The 17,773-nt window shown below is 41.4% G+C and overlaps 1 protein-coding gene across 8 annotated transcripts in view; it reads left to right on the top strand.

Moving 5' to 3' along the window:
* Nucleotides 1-862: 862 nt before the first annotated feature.
* The window catches only part of P2RY8 (P2Y receptor family member 8), a 36,884-nt gene continuing 19,973 nt past the window's right edge, over nucleotides 863-17,773 (top strand). For 2 of the 8 annotated variants that reach the window (XM_082304883.1, XM_082304884.1), the window contains exons 1-3: nucleotides 863-907; nucleotides 4,442-4,528; nucleotides 7,245-7,307. The gene's annotated coding sequence lies outside the window, so the exon portion shown is untranslated. Of the gene's footprint in view, nucleotides 908-4,441; nucleotides 4,529-4,573; nucleotides 4,665-7,244; nucleotides 7,308-15,770; nucleotides 15,876-17,773 lie in introns of those variants that run through there. The other 6 variants (XM_082304882.1, XM_082304886.1, XM_082304885.1 and 3 more) reach the window with 5 other exon arrangements.

Raw genomic sequence — 17,773 nt, 5'->3', positions numbered from 1 at the left:
GCTCAGCCTGCTGTTCTGGAGGGGAGGTGGGGGGAATCCATTTGGGATGCTGAGCCCCCCTGCACCTGCACACAGAGAGACCGGGTGCCACCTTAGGTTCAGTGTGGAGGTGCCTGCTCCCCAAAGGCAGCCTGTGCTCCTGCCTGTGCTCTTGTGTGGAATTGGCCTTTACTAGCTTTCAGGCTAATGGTTTTATATAGTCGTCAGGCTCACAAATGCCTTTCAGTCAAACAGGTATGTTCAGCCAAGGGAAACAGGCTTTTAGGGGCAGAAGGGTTTTTTATGCACAGAGGACCTAACTCCTGATGTTCCAGCATGCCTGACTTTCACCTAGACACCCCCTGTGCATAAAAGTGTCATACACCATATGTACATCAAATGCGTGTCCAGACTGCACTGGATGCTGCTCCTTTAAATAACTTTTTTTTTTCTTGCTTTTTTGGTCATGGCAACGCTGAAGTCACATTGAGAATATTGCTCTAAGCCTCTTCTAAAAATGACAGTTAGGTGCTCGAGCTATTACTTTGTCATTTCTACACTTCATCACATAAGCTTCACTCAACAGTAAAATGTACTTGGTCACAGTTATGCAGAAGACACTGCAAATTCTCTCTTCCATGGAGGTGATCAGAGTTGTCTCCTCTGGCCACCTGCATATTTTCAGTGTGAAACAGAAATCATGTGTAGGGCATGGCATTAGTTACCAAACTGCAGTGGAAGGGTAAGATGGATTTTTTTACTGTACTTGAAGAAGTGAAGATATTAGAAGTGAGGAAGGAGTTAATCGTTGCAAAATACACGGTCATTTCCTGAGCCCTGTGGTTGGATGAGTGCAAACTTTCAACTATTTCTAATTCTTCTCTGTCATTTAAGAGGCTTTCAAGGTGCACTGTACATCCCAGACCAGGTAAGGAGTACAGCTTTTCACTTCTTGATTGTTTATTCAAAATTGTTTTTCAGTGGAGTCAGACTCAGTCAAGACTGATCTGTTCTCCCTCCTATTATTTACATCCGAAGGGAGAACAAAGTTCATTGCAATCCAAGAAGTACATGTGTGTCTTTGTGCCAGATGACTGTGAGCTGTAGAAATAAAAAAAGAACTGCATGGGTTAGTAATGATAATGAAGAAGTTATGTTGCAGATAGTCAGAAGTCAGAATTATTACAGCAAATACTGCAGTAAAAGAGAAAGAAAACTCTTACCGCCAGTTTTACGGAGTTCACTCTGCACAAACCACTATCAAAATAAGGCATTCTCAGGTGTACAGTTTGCTTTAGTAAGGAGAGTAGTAAAAATCATAGCGTATCTTCAATGGTATTTTTAAAAGGAGGAAGAATGAGCTTCTACGTATCGGGGGAGAAAAAAAAAAAAGATAGTTTTGGACCAGTTTTATTTGTAAATCTGGACCTGATATCTATCTATAGCTATTGCAGAGTCACATATTGTAGTCATCCTGAGACTCTTCCTGAGGTTTGCAGCAACCAAACATACACACAGAAGTGACTGTGGAACCATATCATAAAACAATATAATTTCATCGGGGTCTTTTGATGCATAAAAACTGAACTCAGACAGACGGGCACCAGAAGGAAGTCTCGTAACACAGTGCACTCTTGCATACGGCATTTGTTGCCTCTTAATAGACAGGGAGAGAGACTATTTGCGTGAAGGTTTTTTTAATAGTTCAGAAACAAGCATAAAATAGCCATCTGTAGGGCAGTTATTTTAATAATGTGCTGTCACCAAGTCACCCTACAGAAAGTGAAATTGTAGATGCTGTGAAGATCCCTGGGTGAAGTCATACACTGGAGATTCAGGTTTTTGGCATTTGGGTTTTTTTAAGTCTTTGCTTGTAATCAGTTTTAATGTTTGGACATTGGCTCCTTGACTGTGCTCAGTGTTTGGTATAAACACGTTCTGGATTTTATACATAGCGGTCGGGAGAATCTAGCTAGGGTTTTCAAAAGCATTCGTTTGATTCAGACACATAAGTCCCGTCAATGTTTGGACTGATCGCCAATCCAATCACTGACACCTTACTTGTGAGATTGCTACTACGGTAGCACTTGGACCTCTGTAATGAATTGCATCCTTAAAAGACTCTGTGAGCCACAGAAGTTTTGTCATTGTCACCTACACATGGGAAACTTGGATGAATCCCAGTTGATGCCAGACCTGTGCCCTGTTTTTTGCAGCTCCCCAGTGCAGGTGATCTGATCAAGAATCCCAGGTCTCCCCTTGCAAACAGCTGTAGGTCAGTTTAGACACAGCCAGAGAGCATGTCACCATTCTGCTAGGGAAGAGGCTATGGCATGGGTAGAAGCATTTGTATCATCAGCCTCAGTTTTCTCAGTTTGAGTATCGATGCTAAGCAATTTGCTGTTTCTTACAGCTCTGTATGGCCTTAGCTGCTAAATACTTGCAGCCTATGCTACAGCTTGCTAGGTGAAAGCTGGCTGAGGCATGCCTACCCATCCTGCAGCCACATTTCCCAGTTACTGCATAGGCACAGATCAAGGGAAAGTACTCAGCAGCTTTGTGTGGGAAGAGCAAACTGAACCCAGGCCTCCCCTGTCACCGACCAGCAGCTTACCCACTGCTTCTGCCTTCAGTTTTTAGCGTCCCTTCAGGTACATTTATAGAAAATGTGTATTCACCTTCTGTCTTTCAGGATGGGTTTGGGCTCAACTCAGATACATCTGCCTGTGCAGATAATTTTGCTCTCACTGATGACTGTAAGTGCAGAAAAGGCCAGCTTAGGTGATTTAAAATGTTTGCTCTCAATGCTTTCTTTCAGCATGAGTACCTTTGTTTCATGTGGGAAATGGGTGTACTCCTCAGCTCTCTGTCGGAGGGAGATGTACATTATATGTAGTGGCATAATAGGATGGAAAAGAAACAAACCCTAGAAAAGCCGTTATTTTTATGGTAAATGTGGTCTCCCCCAGTAACTGCTGTGTTCTGGTCAAATGGCTAGAGGGGAGAACCCCAGCAACCCACAACACAGCCTCAAGAAGTTATCCTGGGCTCCCTCTGTCTTGCTCAAAAATGAAGAGACACCAAGACTGTTTCTCAATGTATTGAAAAGATGTGGTGGTGTTTTGCACACATATTGCCACCTAACAACTTTACTTCATATTTACATAGTTTCCAGATAAAAAGTTGCTTTGAAGCAGAAGTCCAGGGGGCTTCACCACTGACAACTAATGTTTGCAAAGCCTCCAAATGGACAGAGGAATGTTTTTCATATCAGGTATATTTATTGACACTGTTGTCATGTTTTTAACAGTGTGCAAAATGAGCTTGAAAATGGAGCTCTCCTCTGAAAAATGACTTTATAGAAATGGGAGCGTGTGGCCCTTGACTACTGCCTCAAAAATTCCTGGATGAAATGAGGTCATTTTATAAGTAAATGTCTTTGGGACTGTTTGGGCTTGTTTACTCTTACTACCAGCTCTCGAATGGGAAGGTCAAGTTGGTGTTCCTCCTGGGCTTACTATTTATATGCAGGAAACGTGAGAGGGACTCTTAGCCTGAGAGTTAGGGTTGTTATTTTAAAATAGGTTTAAAATGGGTAATATAATCCAATTTTTGTCTAAATTTAGGTGCTAATCAATGAGAAATATCCCACAGGGTTCATTTTCTATATCCTTTGAATCTGGTAATGTCAGTTTGATCTGGTCTCTTTTCATAGATTTTTGATGGGAAGCCTTCCGTCCTTACTGAAATTTTCCATTGGTAGTCTTAGTTTTCAGTGTTGTTGAGTATGTAACTAAAGCTAAATACTCAGACAGAGAAAGAAAGAGAGAGATCTGTACACGCTTCATGCAACAGCTCAATTTTTTTAAATGCTGGATTTTAGCTCTCATTGGTATCGTAACAGAGAGATTCTGCTTTTTTGCGCACAGACTGATGAGGGCCCATGAGTTGTTCAGGTTGGAGCAAGGCATCTATAAGCTTGTTCATCAAGAGCTGCACATTTTTGTCACATTTTCACACAACTGCATGAGGAATTTAGGCTCAGCAGTTGGTGAACTGAAAATAATTTTACCCTCAAATCCTTGCTCTCCCAACTGCTGATTAAGTCTTGAAATAACAACAGAAATTACGCACCGGTACGGTCACGATGAAGCAGCTAGGGTTACTTACTACCAGATACGCTGCACCTGATTCAGATATGCAAAAATAAGAAGGGAAAACATCAAGTCACCAAAAAGTATGTGCTCTTTTATCTCTTCATCTTCAGATGTGGATATAATGCATCTTTAGTAATCCTGCACAGGTACATTTTACAGCTAGTGAACTGTGTTTTAAAGCTATGAAAGGCAGTGTTATCAGTGCTTGTCACTGTTCGGCATTATCTTTAGTTGTGCTCCTTTTAAAAAAATTCTTTTAGTAACCACTGATTCTTAAAAGATTTTTTCTTTGGTCCTTTCTTCAGCTCTTACTCATAGAGGAAATCTGATCTGCTGCAGCACGGAAACATCAGCGGTGGCCACGGCGAGACAAATTCCTTAGGGAGCTGCCTGTAAGTCTGATCAACATTTAAGATGAAAAGTTTTGCATTTTCTTTGGCAGGATGTTACACGCAGAGTTTAGCTGTATGAGGCAATTGCTGAGGCAATAAAGGAATATTCAGGAACGCAAGCCTCTGCTTTGAGTAGGTGAGTAAGCACAAAGAAAGGAATCCTTTTGTAAAGACTTTTTATTTCTTCCCCCACCTCCCCATAACTTCTCAAAAATATGATCGATCTTTGAAACTCTCTAAATCATGCCCAATTGAAATCCTGTTCTCCCAGGATCCTGAGTACACTGAGTAGACCCCCACTTCTGGGCTACAACGGTTCAGCAGCTGAAGGCGAGGAGAATAAGCCTTTTGTACTTTTGTTACTTCACCTTGTGACAGTCAAGCAGTGCAGGGATCAAAGGGAAATCCTCCTGGAGAACAGTGGGTGGTGAGAGGTAGGGTAGGAAACTGTGGATAAGCAGGAACAGAAATGGTGAGGGAAAGAAAAAAAAAAGGGAAGAGGAAAACTGGTAGTACGAAATCAAGGTAGATGAGGACAGAGGGCGGTGTCTGGACAGCAGTTAACGGGAGAAAGACGGACTTCGGGTTACATGCTACAGATGACATCATAAATAGGTTTCTAGAGGACAGCAAGGCATGATCCTTTCAGCTCTTTTCCTCAAATACTCTGGAGGAAAAATCTGAAATATCCAGGTCTCAGTAACCGAAAAATAGATCTTCAAGGCAAAGTAGGTTTGTCTGCACCCTCTAGTGGTCTAGACAGAAAATCCGTTTTTACCCAACAGTATTTTGCACTACATCCATTTGCTGGGACCAGTCATATCCTGGTCTTTAGCTTATTTGACACATCTGTAATAACTGCTCTCAGCCTCTGAGGCATGATGGCTACATCCAAACTCCTTGTTGGGAATGGTCTTTGGTCTATGATAACTCCTAAACTACACAAGATGGTTGTGCGAGGCCCAGAGTTGTTTGAAGGAGCATTAGTTGGTGTGAAACAAAACTGCCAGAACTGTAACAGCCCAAGGAATTGAATTTCATGGCCTGAGCTCAGGTTCCGACAGTGATTAATTTGCTAATATTGACAGACCCTTCATGTAGCAACATCTCCCTTGTGCATGTGGTATAGTCCTCAGCCTCCTAAGTGTAAATACTACAGAATTACTTCAGCACAAAAAATCAGTTAACAGCCAATTCAGAGGGAGATCATTGCCTGTCTCCTTGACTAGCTCTCATCTACTTGCTGCTGGAGGATACATGCTGACTGAAAGGCAGGACAACAGGAAAAGGCAAAGTAGCCTTGTGATTTTAGTGACTGAATGATGTCCTGGGAAATGAGATTCTGCCAATGATTCTGCTTGAAAGTCTTGTGTGATGCTGAGAAAAGGGCACCTCCATAAGAAAAGGATATATGAGAAATGCTTGAAATGGAGCTGGGGTGGAACTTCAGAGTTCAGCTCCAAGTGGGGACAATTCTCATACAGCCTCTGACTGCTGGGGAATTATATCCTAGTAATTGCTTCTCATAACATAAGATAGCAGCACTTGAGGTGGCAGTACTTAAGATACTTAAGGACGTGTATAGAAAAGATATTCATCTGCAATTATAGAGCAATTGAATTTTGACAGGACTGAGAGAGCTGGCCTAGTGCCAGTTAGGAGCATGCTTAAAGCACATCAGTAAGACTGTGTTTCTTCTTCAGAAATACAAGTACTTTCTCTTCAAACACAGTCAAGGAGTAGGAAATAGTGTAACTCCTCCTCTAGAGCACTCTCCTAGGAGGAAGAGCATGCACATTCAACACTCTCTTTGGAAAGTATTATTTAAAGCCTTATCCACCTCCTTCCTTCCTACCTAGATAGTATGCTAGCTACCACAGTCTGGGCTGATTTGCACCTGGCCAATTGAACCTGGAAGAGCAAACAGTGGTCATTGGGCAAAAGAGGAGCAGATGCCTGAAATATCATTCAGCTAGAAGGAAAAAGACCTCATCTCTAGTCTCGTCTTCAAAGACACTATTTCATATTAAGTAGTCACTGGATAACCCCAAAGGCCAATCTAAAGAGTAGATACCAGGCCACATCCACTACCTTACAGTTGATGACTGCCCCTGTCACCAGGCTAGAGAATCTCTTGCCCTCCTGCATAGCGTTTTCGTCTTTCCCTCAGTTGTCATATCTATAATTTTTTATTGCACATCTTTGATGTGAAATATGGGCAGTACCTAGCAGCTTTGTGGTTAAAACAATCTCCTGCTCAGATAATAAGTCCCATGGTCAGACTTGAGAGGCAACCTGAGGCATCTATTTCCTGACCTTAACTGCTACTCTATCATTTAGACAGGGAAGGGAATTGTTTCTCTTCTATCAACCATCTTAAAAGATTGTAGCAAATCATACCCAGTCCCCAGAAAGAAAAGGCAACAGGGAATTTTCATAAAAGGAATCTTCACAAAGAGATTGAAGGCTCAGGTCTCCCAGTACTTTTCCTGTGAGAGAGAGGATGTTCTGTGAGACTCATTAGGAATTTTTTCCCACGTTTTCATGTTTCCAAGGCTCATCCATAGTGTTGTCCAGATGATCTATGTTTGTGGCATGTGAAGAGTGCTGACTTCACACTGTTCCTCATCATTTTGCTATTTCAGATCCCTTTCTGAGACACCTAAGTCTTCATTGGTGCCTTAATTCTTCCACCCATGTGATGCTTCTCTTACAGAGCCTGAAATCCTGTTTCAGATCTGGCTTCAAGAGGTTAAGCTTTCATAAACAGTCACCAACTGTGAGTTCCTCATTTTCAAATGCTTATTAAAAGACACCTGTGTCTGACTTGCAGAAGTATTGAGTACTTACAGATCCAGATATAGTCAATAGAAATGTGGCTTTGAAACAGTAATGTTTTATATAATGCCAAATGCTCTTAGAAATCAGGTCCTAGGCAACTGAGGACCTCCAGTCCTCACTTTCCTGTTTGTAATACAGGGTTAAATAATCTTCGTATTAGAGGAAGGCTGCAAAGACGAAATTTGCCTGTCTCTCTGATGCTACAACACTGGATGCTGCAAAAATGCCCGCAAATAAATTATTTGGTATTGAGGACAAGAGTTTGAACAGTGCACTGTAACTAGGGCATAGTGTCACTCATTGAACAATAAGGAGAAAAAGGTCTAAATCTTTCTAATGGGATATTTTGCCTTTGGAAAATTGCTGGGAGGGCATTGGTTCCAACAAAGATCAAATGGAAATGGGCAGGCTTAAACTTGTCCATTTCCCAGCCAGCTGACTTGTAAAGTGTCTTGGCAGCTGGGTTGATTGGCTCTCTTCAGCTTGTTGCTTCCAGCTTTTCACTGGTAGGATCATTAAACTGCAAAGCAACAAGGGGAACTTGCTGATGAAATTCTGGCTCCCAGGCTCTTCCGCTGTTTATTTGTCCAGGCTGCTAGAGCAGCAACCTTCCTGAGGTAGATGAGCATTGTGAGTATTTTGACAAGGAAGGAAAAGACAAGACATTTTCATAAGGGACACCTTCCCCTCCCCTCCATCTCAGGTCTCTGCAAAGCTGATGATCTCAGTTACACAGTGCTTAAAAAACCAGTGCATTGATCACAGCTGTTGTGATCATTAGAAAAACAGAGTCAAAAAGTTTGCAGCTTATCCATGATTGCAGCTAACAGAAGTTGGCTGCTAGTACAAGAATGTGAGACTGAGTTAGGCAGGAGCAAGATCAAGCCCTTAAGTTAAACTAAACGCTGCTTTGCACATTGCATACAGCTCTTTATCAGCCCAATTCATGACCTAAATCTGTACATGCTTGTCAAAGAAAATATCTGGAAACCACTCTTCACATGAAGATGTGCCTTCTCAGTCACGCATTTCTCCCATGGGGCATAAAGATATCGTTAACACTTCTAAAAGGACGAAGAATGAAGTTTCCTGCTAGGTGTCTGGCTTTCGTGATCTCAGTAATTCTCTGCTGTGTAAATACATAACCTTAAAATCTGGTCTTGGTGGATAAAATAGCCTCCCAAACTCATCACTGAGGTGTTTCAGGTTCAGCGTAGGTTAAATGTTTGAGACTTGAAATCATATAGACTTGTGAAAGCTTTTTTCAGTTTTTTAAATGAAAAGTTTTCCATCCACACCACTTCTCAGAGAAACTAACAGGACATGGCGCAGTTTTACATGTTATAGTAGGCTGATATAAGCTTGCTCAGCTCACATGTCTATTTCTGCTAATGTTTGTGGGCTGTCTTACATGAGTACATGATTACCCCCACATGAGAAAGGCAGAGATCATAAGAGATCTGGATATCAATAACATAGATCGTTGGTCTACCCTCAGCTTGAAAATGTTTACACTGAGTGGGGTGGATTCTCAGCACCTCCCCGTTTTTGCTGCTGCAGTACTGCAAAAACGAACTTTGAAGTCTTTCACAGCAGTGCCTGGGGATCACTTTGTTACATGGGGAACACCAGCATGTGGAAAGGTTATTCCTGTGTTGGTTAGCAGTAGGAGAGCAGAGAGAGACAAATTGTACTACAGAAATATCAGCTCCTTTGGTTGTGCCTACTATTCTGGCTGCTCTAACTTGTCTCTGGGACTAGTGTAGTCACGAGCGTAGAAGGAAAAATAGGTGGCCAGAAACATCTTTACCTACTTCTAAAGAGCGTGGGGGCACCTGGGGATTTGATTTCCTCATGTCTGAAATAAAAAACATAGTGTTGCCGTTGCCATTGCCAACAATTTCACAGTTCAGACTAACATGCTACAGGAGCTGTAAATGCTTCTCTACCCCCACCTGTCTCAGCAAAGAAAAAGGTTCTTACCTTCCATATATCACCAGCTTAAACTTTTCTAGTAAATCTGAAAAAAAGAAATGAATAAGTAGGGGTTTGTTCACAAAGGACTGGCCAGAAATTCAAAGTGTGCCAGGCGTTAGAAATAAAGTCACACTTCTATATCAAAGATATTTTTGTGCCCAGCTGTGGGCCCAAGAGAGCCAAATGCTAAATGCTCTCACTTCCTGTTGCCTTCAATGGAAGATAAATGTATTCACTGGGTCTTGGCCCATTCATAAATTGGGTCTGTCATGTGTTGAGTGAAGCAGGATTTGGTGTAGGATTTGCAGACCGGTTTTTGTAACAACATGAAATACTCTGACATTTATTCTGAGCTACAATTTTATTGCTTTGATCCCAGGCTGAAAAAGGGATGGGTGAGAGGTATTTTGAGCAGTTAGCATGAGACTCACGGTGACACTCTCCCAAAAGGGGAGATAACACCAACAAGCTCTCCAGTGGCTCTGTAGGCAGTAAAAAGCACTAGCCTATTTTTTTCCTACAATTCTGTGACTTACAGTGGATTACTATATAGTGAAGATTGTCATTATTGTCATTGCACATGTCTACAACCTTCTCCTAAGTTATTATGGCCATGACACACAGAAAACCATATGCAGTTGCAGAAATCAGGGAAAGGAACAAAAAACATTAGGTGGAATTATAAATCCCAGGCTTTCATCCAATTTACCAAATATTTTTATGCAATGCACAGAAACTTAGTTAATCTTGGGACCTACACCTTTTATCAAATTTGACTAGAATCAATCAACATGTTCACATTTATTGAGGAAGAGAGGGGAAATACAGACCTGTGAATATACACCAAAGATCCTTTTCAAACAAAGCTGAACAGCAGCTGGGCTCAGTAGTTGTTTGGGTTTTGTTTATATTCTTGCTTCTAAATTAATGGTAAAGTGAAAAAGTGGAAGCATTTGATGCCTGCTGTGGCTGGCAGTCACCCAGGACTCCCACATCCCCTTCTGGATTCTCCCACATCACATCCTTCCCCTACAGATGAGGCCACATGCCCACCCACAAACCTCATTTGTCAGGTAAGAAGGTGTACTGAAAAACCAGAGTCTTTCACTTTTAAGTCCAAGCAGCCTACGCTGTTTCTGTGAACAGTATTTATTGACTGGATCGTAGAAAGCATTGCCTGGCCCAGCATCTCAGTGCACATTATCGCCATGGTGGTCCACAGAGTCCTGGCCCTCGCCTTCTGTTTCTGCAGCCCAATGCCATTGTGCCCGTTTATGTTCTTTTAGGAAGAAGACAAACATCCAAGCCTTCCCTGAAATAGATTCAGTCTCTGCTTTCTGTGTCAACATTAATGCCTCAATGCTCTCCTCCTCTGGAGGAGAAATGTGCTGTAGAGACTTGTGGGTGCTTATTTCCTTTTTCGAGATCTGAGCCGAAGCTTAATTCTCTTGATGCGTAGCCATCAAAGGCAGCGAAGATAGACAACTTGCAGTGATGCTGGTAAATAAAAATCTTAGACTGTTACGTGCTGTCTTATTGCTTCATGCACAAGTGTTAAATGAAATTATATAAAAGCAGAAAGTTAAGTTTGCAGCAATTAAATGACTAAATAGCTCTGAAGATCAAGACAAAATATTTTCAATTTTATCTATTTATTTATTTTAATTAATTTTATTTATATTTATTTCACTTATGACATAAACTAATCCTAAACCATCCCTAATCTAAGTCCTTTTCCATGACCACTCACACTGGTGAAACACGGTAACGTAGATTTTGGCAATGCCCTACGTACAGACAGTTGCAAATGACAGCACTTTTTTGAACACACATCTGCAAGACACAGTGACTTTAGCGTTAGAACTTTTTTTTCTGTGTTAGGGCTACAATGATTGTACTGCTGCTGAATCACTACTGTCAATGATGACAAATGACAAGAGTATTTCCCCAGTGGAGAGACAGCCAAGTAGAGTATAATTTTTAAAAAGCCAGCATAGCATTCTTAGATCAGAATTATAGATTATATAAATGTTCTTTGCAAATCAGTTTGTATTTGTCTTTTTGACACTGACAGTCCAGCTGTCTTTCGTGGCAAACCCCAAGGTTTACTGCACTTGCTCTGTTTTATATACTTTTGATCTCATACATCTCAAATTAAATAACTGGGTAGAAAAAATGGTGCTGCCCTACACTGGAAGGGTTTGGAAACCAATCTCTCTTCTCATTATTAGAAATAGTCCCTTCACTTCATGTTTCAGTCTGGGTGGGTGAGAAACCTGTGCTTGTTCTTTAGCTAAAAGTGCAGAGTTTCCATTTCTGAAGTTCCCATTATAGTTTCCACTAGTTCTGAACACCCCTGCCCCCCAGAAAAAGAACACCTAGTTTGGGACTCTTCTGTGTTGTTTATACACTCTCTTTAAAATGTTATCAAGTCTTTTTTAACTTTTTGTATACTTAAAAGCAGATTGTTTCAACCACTACTTCCTTATTTCTCCTCCCTTCCTCTTAACTCTTTAATAGACAATCTCTTAGATACTTGTGCTTTTCTTCTTTGTTTACAGTCTATGAAAAGTTGATCCATACATCTTCCCAACAACTGGGAGTATGAAAGCCAAGCAAATTTTCAGGTAGCTTCTCATCAGAAAAACAAGATGGGGTTGAAGAGGTGACAACAGTTTGGTAGGAATGGGGTTTTGTCAGGCTTTTACCACCAAGAATCTTATGGTCTTCTCATTCATCCTTCTAATAGCATTTTATTTTGACAAGCCTACATCACATCTGCATCGGAAGTATCAGGATTGTTTGCTATCTGCCACCACACAACACTAAAAATGACCTGATCATCTGCTACTTTCCTCAAACCCTGTCCTTCACAGTGATGCATCCACGTACCCGCTGATGCGAGTTAGTCATACCAGCAATGACAGGATGTTGCAATAAATAGATGAGGTCTCGTGCTGCAGCGAGAAGGTGTGTGTAAACTACTCCATGTATGCCCCATGAGCCTAGTTCTGTTCAAAAAGCATTAGGTTAGTCTCTGAGGCCACCCTGCCCCACGTTGTAATTCCATGAGCCCAGCTTTGATTTTTACTGAAGTTCTTTCCTCTGGCCTTAAAGCGGGGGAAACGGCTTCCTAGCTATCTCCCTGTATAATTGCCCCTCCTGGTAGGTAAATGTAGTCAGTGTAAGTATAGGCTCTTTATATTGTTCTCTCCCATCCTAGCCTGGGGGAGGGATATGTAAAGGACCTCATTAAGAGGCAGAGCGAGTAGATATCTATACGCCTGTGAGCCGAGACTCATCAACCTTCTCTAAACAACCCAGGAAATCAGGCACGTTCATGCAACAAGAAACAGCCTTACTTCACTCCTGCCTGTCAGGAGGGAAAGAAACACGAGCACTCAGCCCGGTGATTTGCAGTGAAGGCACCATATGCACCTGCCAGACTCACCCTCGTCCACCCCCACAAGTCCCTTATATCCAGACTACTCTGTCTGGGAGAATGCTATGAAAACGCAGAGTTGAGCCAGGTAGCTTTTCTCTGCTGAATGCCTTCCCTAGTCTGCTGGGACAGGATATGTGGACAGGATATCTGTTCTGAAGGAGTTTGGCAAGGGAAAAGTTAAAATGTCTGTGGACATACCCGTTCTGGGAGGACTGGTTAGCTGGTTGAGTGGCAGTACAGTATGAAATACCTGCCAGCATTTTTGCCCTAGAGAAAAGCCATTGGGACTGCCACAAAAGAAGTAAAGGGAAGTACTTTTACTTGACTGCCACTGAGGCTTGCAATAGACAGTGCAGGCAATCCATCCAGGGTGGGACTACACTCAACAAGGGATGATTTAGCTGCATAAGCCAAGGAGATTCTTCTGCAAAAGGGGTACAATCCCAGAAGGCAGAGCAAGGCAAATGTGCATTTGTGGCTCGCATTATATGCCCAACATCAGGCCTCTGCATGTTCATATGCCTGACCTACTTGTTGGCATTCACCCCAACCTCACACTAAAGGAGAAAAGATTTCTTCACAGGTGGAATTTCCAATATCCGACCTTAATGCTAGCATTGAAAAAAGGCTTTAGGAGCCTAAATACTCTCTTGTCATCACTGTAAGTGCTGAAACTCAAGACTGAGGTCTTCAACTGCTCAGCTTTTGCTAAGGGTGCCCAATATCAAAACTATGAAGCCCAGTCACTCAGTGCTCAGAAGCACATATATCCTAATACCCAACTCAGACTGAAGGCCTGAAATGATTCACAGTTGTGGAGTGGGGAAAAATTGTTCCTCGTGCTGTATCATTTTGAAGACCCAGTATACCATAAATAGTCAAAGCACTTACTGGAGTAGATCGTGCATTGGATACAGCCAGAAGAAAGGTGGCAATGCCATGTGCCCTTTAATCCTGTGGATGCTTAGAGCATTCTCTACAGACTAGGAATGTTTACCCAATCTGATTGGAATCAACCGTTCTTGCAGAAATGCATTAACCACCACGTTAAAGTTATTTATCTACAACTTATCTTTACTCTTGCACCTGAATTTGTTCCAGTTTGCATGGTGCAACTGGGATATAAAGTCCATGGTCGAGAAAAAATACTGTAGTGTTTTGTTCAGTACCTGAGAAGAGGACACCCAAACTGCAGTCCTATTTCAATGTAATTTATATGTTTTATATGAAGTGACTAATAGCAACTCTTATTGCTTGGTGGGAGGTGTAGATTCAAATCTCATCACTCTAAAGAGAGAAATGAATTCATATCTCCCACATCCCCACTGAGTGATATTCGAGAATTGGACAGTACTGTTGTTGCTGGTTTGGATCCTTCCATTTTTTGTGAGATAAGACTGATGCAAACACCTCGCTCCAGGAGAAATTTCAGTTGTAATACATGGTTGTAGCTAGAGGTCTCCTTGAAACCCTCAGCAAAGTGTCGAAAGCTGCAGCTTTCTCAGGGACGAAGGTGTTTCCTGTTGTCTCGCTTGCTTGCTGCTCAGTGTCCTGGTTTTCTGGATCTCATTCTAAAATGCCTAATTGTGAGCCGACGAGGTATGGGACATCTCAGCTGGGACCATGGCAGGTGCCTCTGCCTCCTTCTGTTTCTACAGCCCGGGGTAGAAGAGGTGTGGATGGTGGGTGCTCTAGGCTCTCTCTGTGGATTTGCATTCTGTATTAACTGCCTCTAGGTACTTGTTGCTTTCCTGTGTCTCTGTCTTTTTTTTTTGTAATTGAGCAAAACTAACCACAATCTCTTCTTACACCCAATTTCTAAAGAAACACTTTTAACTGGTTTTCAGCTGAACTGTGCCTTTCTTGAGCTTGACTAGTGACAAGAACAAGACATCAGAAATCCAGTGTACAAAGTCATACCCTGTCTTTTGTAATATGAGGTATTCAGACATTTGAGAACCAGAAAATCCTATTGTACCTTGAAGGTTATGGAGATTTTTGCCATTAGGATATTATTGCATTATTATAATTTGGGCAGAAAATAAACCACTACCTGTAAAGAAAGAATTTTCTATTTTAATGATTGAATTGGGAAGTCTCATGAATTGGGTATCACAATTTAAAGTACAAGAAAGTGCTCAATTTAAAAAGAAACATATCTGAACACAGTTTTGACAAATGCAGTCCCTTGAATATGGCTTGAACTGGACATTCAAAAAGATGGCACAAAAACTCACTCATTGAAGAGCTTTCTGTCATAACTTTTGAATGATTTCATCAAGCTTACTGCATTGTTTTAAGAAGTCATTGAAAGGTTTGCAGAGATTATAGCATATGAGATATTGATGCCTTGTCTGGGGAAAACATAGTTATAAGCCATGAGAACAAGTCTACTGATTCCAGTATATTAATGTTAATTAAATGGATTAATACTTTCTGTAAAACTGGATACAGAACATATCTAACTTCTTGAGGCATTCTAGAAAAGAATGGAAAATCTTCTAAGTAAATGGGTAGCGTATTATGACAGTTTTCATCTTAGAGTCAGCATGCAAATATGGTTTTTACAGGTTGTTTCTTCTGTCAAATAAAAGCAGGTGCTGTGCCAGCAATTTCAAAAGCTGCTTGTTCTCCTTATAACACTTGGAGCATTTCCAAAGCAAGACACTAATATTTCTTAAGCCATCATCAGTGAGGTAACTGAGCAGTGCGAATATAGTAGTATTATAAAAAAAAAGGAAAATTAATTCAGAGTAGGAAAGTGAGTTTTTAAAAGGCATCAAGCAAATGAAAGAGAGAGCACTGGAATTGAAGACGATCCGGTTATCATCCTCAAGGACACACCTACAGTCTTGTGAACTCTCAGAAGAGTCCTGCTTCTTAATCATCTACGTCTTGTTATTGCAAGGAGGCTTTTCACAAAAAGATATAGAGAAGTCGATAACATTTTCATCTCCTTATTGACATGGCTTTCTGCAGGAGTGATAATGAGGAAGCTCGTTGTGGGTGTTGTCCTCAGCCCAGCACTTTGGAAGTGCTCTTGGAGTGCCAGAGCCATCCTTTTACACAGGCATGTTCAATAAGGTGGGTCCTTACTCCAGTCTAGAAAGTCATAGTGTTTTGGTTATCGTGCTACTGCAGAGAGGTCACTGACATCCTGGTCAAAGCATTGTTGCTACTTTTTCATTGACAGTTTTTGTAGCAGGAGACAAGCTTGCTTTTGCTTTTGCTTTTGCAGAAAGGTGCATGGAAACCAGTCAGGAATGCTACTGCTAAGGACTGATTCCTCAAAAATATTTGGATGCCTAATTCCTTTTGAGGACTTAGGCCAAAATTAGCATCTTTCCCAAATATTGTTTTGCTGCAGGTGCTTAAAGAAACAAGACAAAAAGGGCAATAACTACAAGGCAAACAAAAGCCAGACATTTAATTAAATGTAAACTAGCTAGTTGTCACTCTTTGCTTCCGTCAGATTATGAATTTGAGTATAGCAAGTAAGAACAAAGCAAGAATGAAGTATAATCCTATTATTCTGGAAGACTACAAAATTCATTGTTTCATCTATAACTAAAATACGAATGGCAATGGCAAGGAGTTGGCATGTGATGTGACCTAAAAATAGGAGACTAGTATAAACACATGTTCAGCCTAAAAACTAGTCTGTCTTGTGATTAGTGTGACCATTTCAAAATATTTCCTGTTGTGATTGTATAACCTTTAAAAAGAAAGGATAGCTTTTATGTGATGACTTGCTAGGTGTCTTCTCTTTCTACTAGTCTTGGTAGGAAAAGGACAGATTTCTTTTACATTAAAGAAACAGGTAGACAAAACTAAACAACAAGCCTTGGTTTTTTGTGTAGCGTAGTTTATAATGCTCTAAAAACTATCAGTCTCTGCAGTGCAAACACAAGAAACTTTTATGTGTAGTTTATAGTACGTCTTAGAGGTAACATCTATAGAGATGGTGTGGGAGTGGTGGGAGGTTTGAACTGAGGAAACCGCTTTTGAAATGTGTTTTTTTGTGTTTGTGTAATTTTTTTTTAAAGAGTTTCAGAGAATTGAAAGAGGAACCTGCACTGAGCAGCTAGTCCTAACTGGTACAAAACTTTCCCCATATCATGTGATGAAACATCTTTTATCACTGCACTCTTATCTTTGGTATCTGAGATGTTAGAGCACTATGGCTTTGCTTACCTGCATGGCTGGCTGGCTGGTGTCAGAAGGGGTTGTGAGAATTTATTTTGCTTTTCCAGGCTCTGTTATGAAAATGTAATGCACAACCTTTACTAAACCCCAATCCTCAAGAAAATGGATTTATTTTAAAGCTTAAAACTCTGCTTTCCTTTTCTTCCTGTCTCCCTCTCTCTATATGTGTATGACAATGCGGCAGAGCAAGAGACAGCAAAACACACATAGAAAAAGAAAGGATACTAAAGCTGCTCTCCTGGAATTTACATTGCCTTTATGTTTTTATAAAAGACTTGCTGAGATGTTAAAATAAAAAGGACTTGGACCTGTTTTCTTCAGTTCCCTGAATGAGTTTCAAAACACAGGCTTTTTCCATCATTTGCTTGCCAAACCACATTAAACCCCCTGTGGGCTGTAACGCTAAGTGACTGTCACAGGCATCTGTGACTCCATCTCACATGCCCCGCCGGACCTCTCCACTGCCTGGCTGATGCCGCACAGAGAGGCAGGCTGGCCACCATGCGCACGTGCAGAAACTGTGCCCCGGCCGCAGATGGTTTCAGCAGGGCTGGGGAGAGCATAGGCTTGGCAGGTCTGTGGGAAAACCCTGAGATAGCCCCGAACCCCTGAACTTCCCATGAGAAAGCACGAGCCATGGGTCCCAAAACCGAGCTGGGAACTAAGAAGTAGCAGCAAAAATTAAATGACCTCCACTATTCTCGGAAAGAGAAGCGAGAAAGTAGTTGATGCTGATCTTCCTTCACAGCGGGCAGGGGCACAGGTTGTGTTTTCAA

The sequence above is a fragment of the Platalea leucorodia genome (assembly GCF_965183815.1).
Source record: "Platalea leucorodia genome assembly, chromosome: 2".
NCBI lineage: Eukaryota > Metazoa > Chordata > Aves > Pelecaniformes > Threskiornithidae > Platalea > Platalea leucorodia.
Note: the sequence above shows the minus strand (reverse complement) of the source record. Positions and strands in the feature narration are given on the sequence as shown.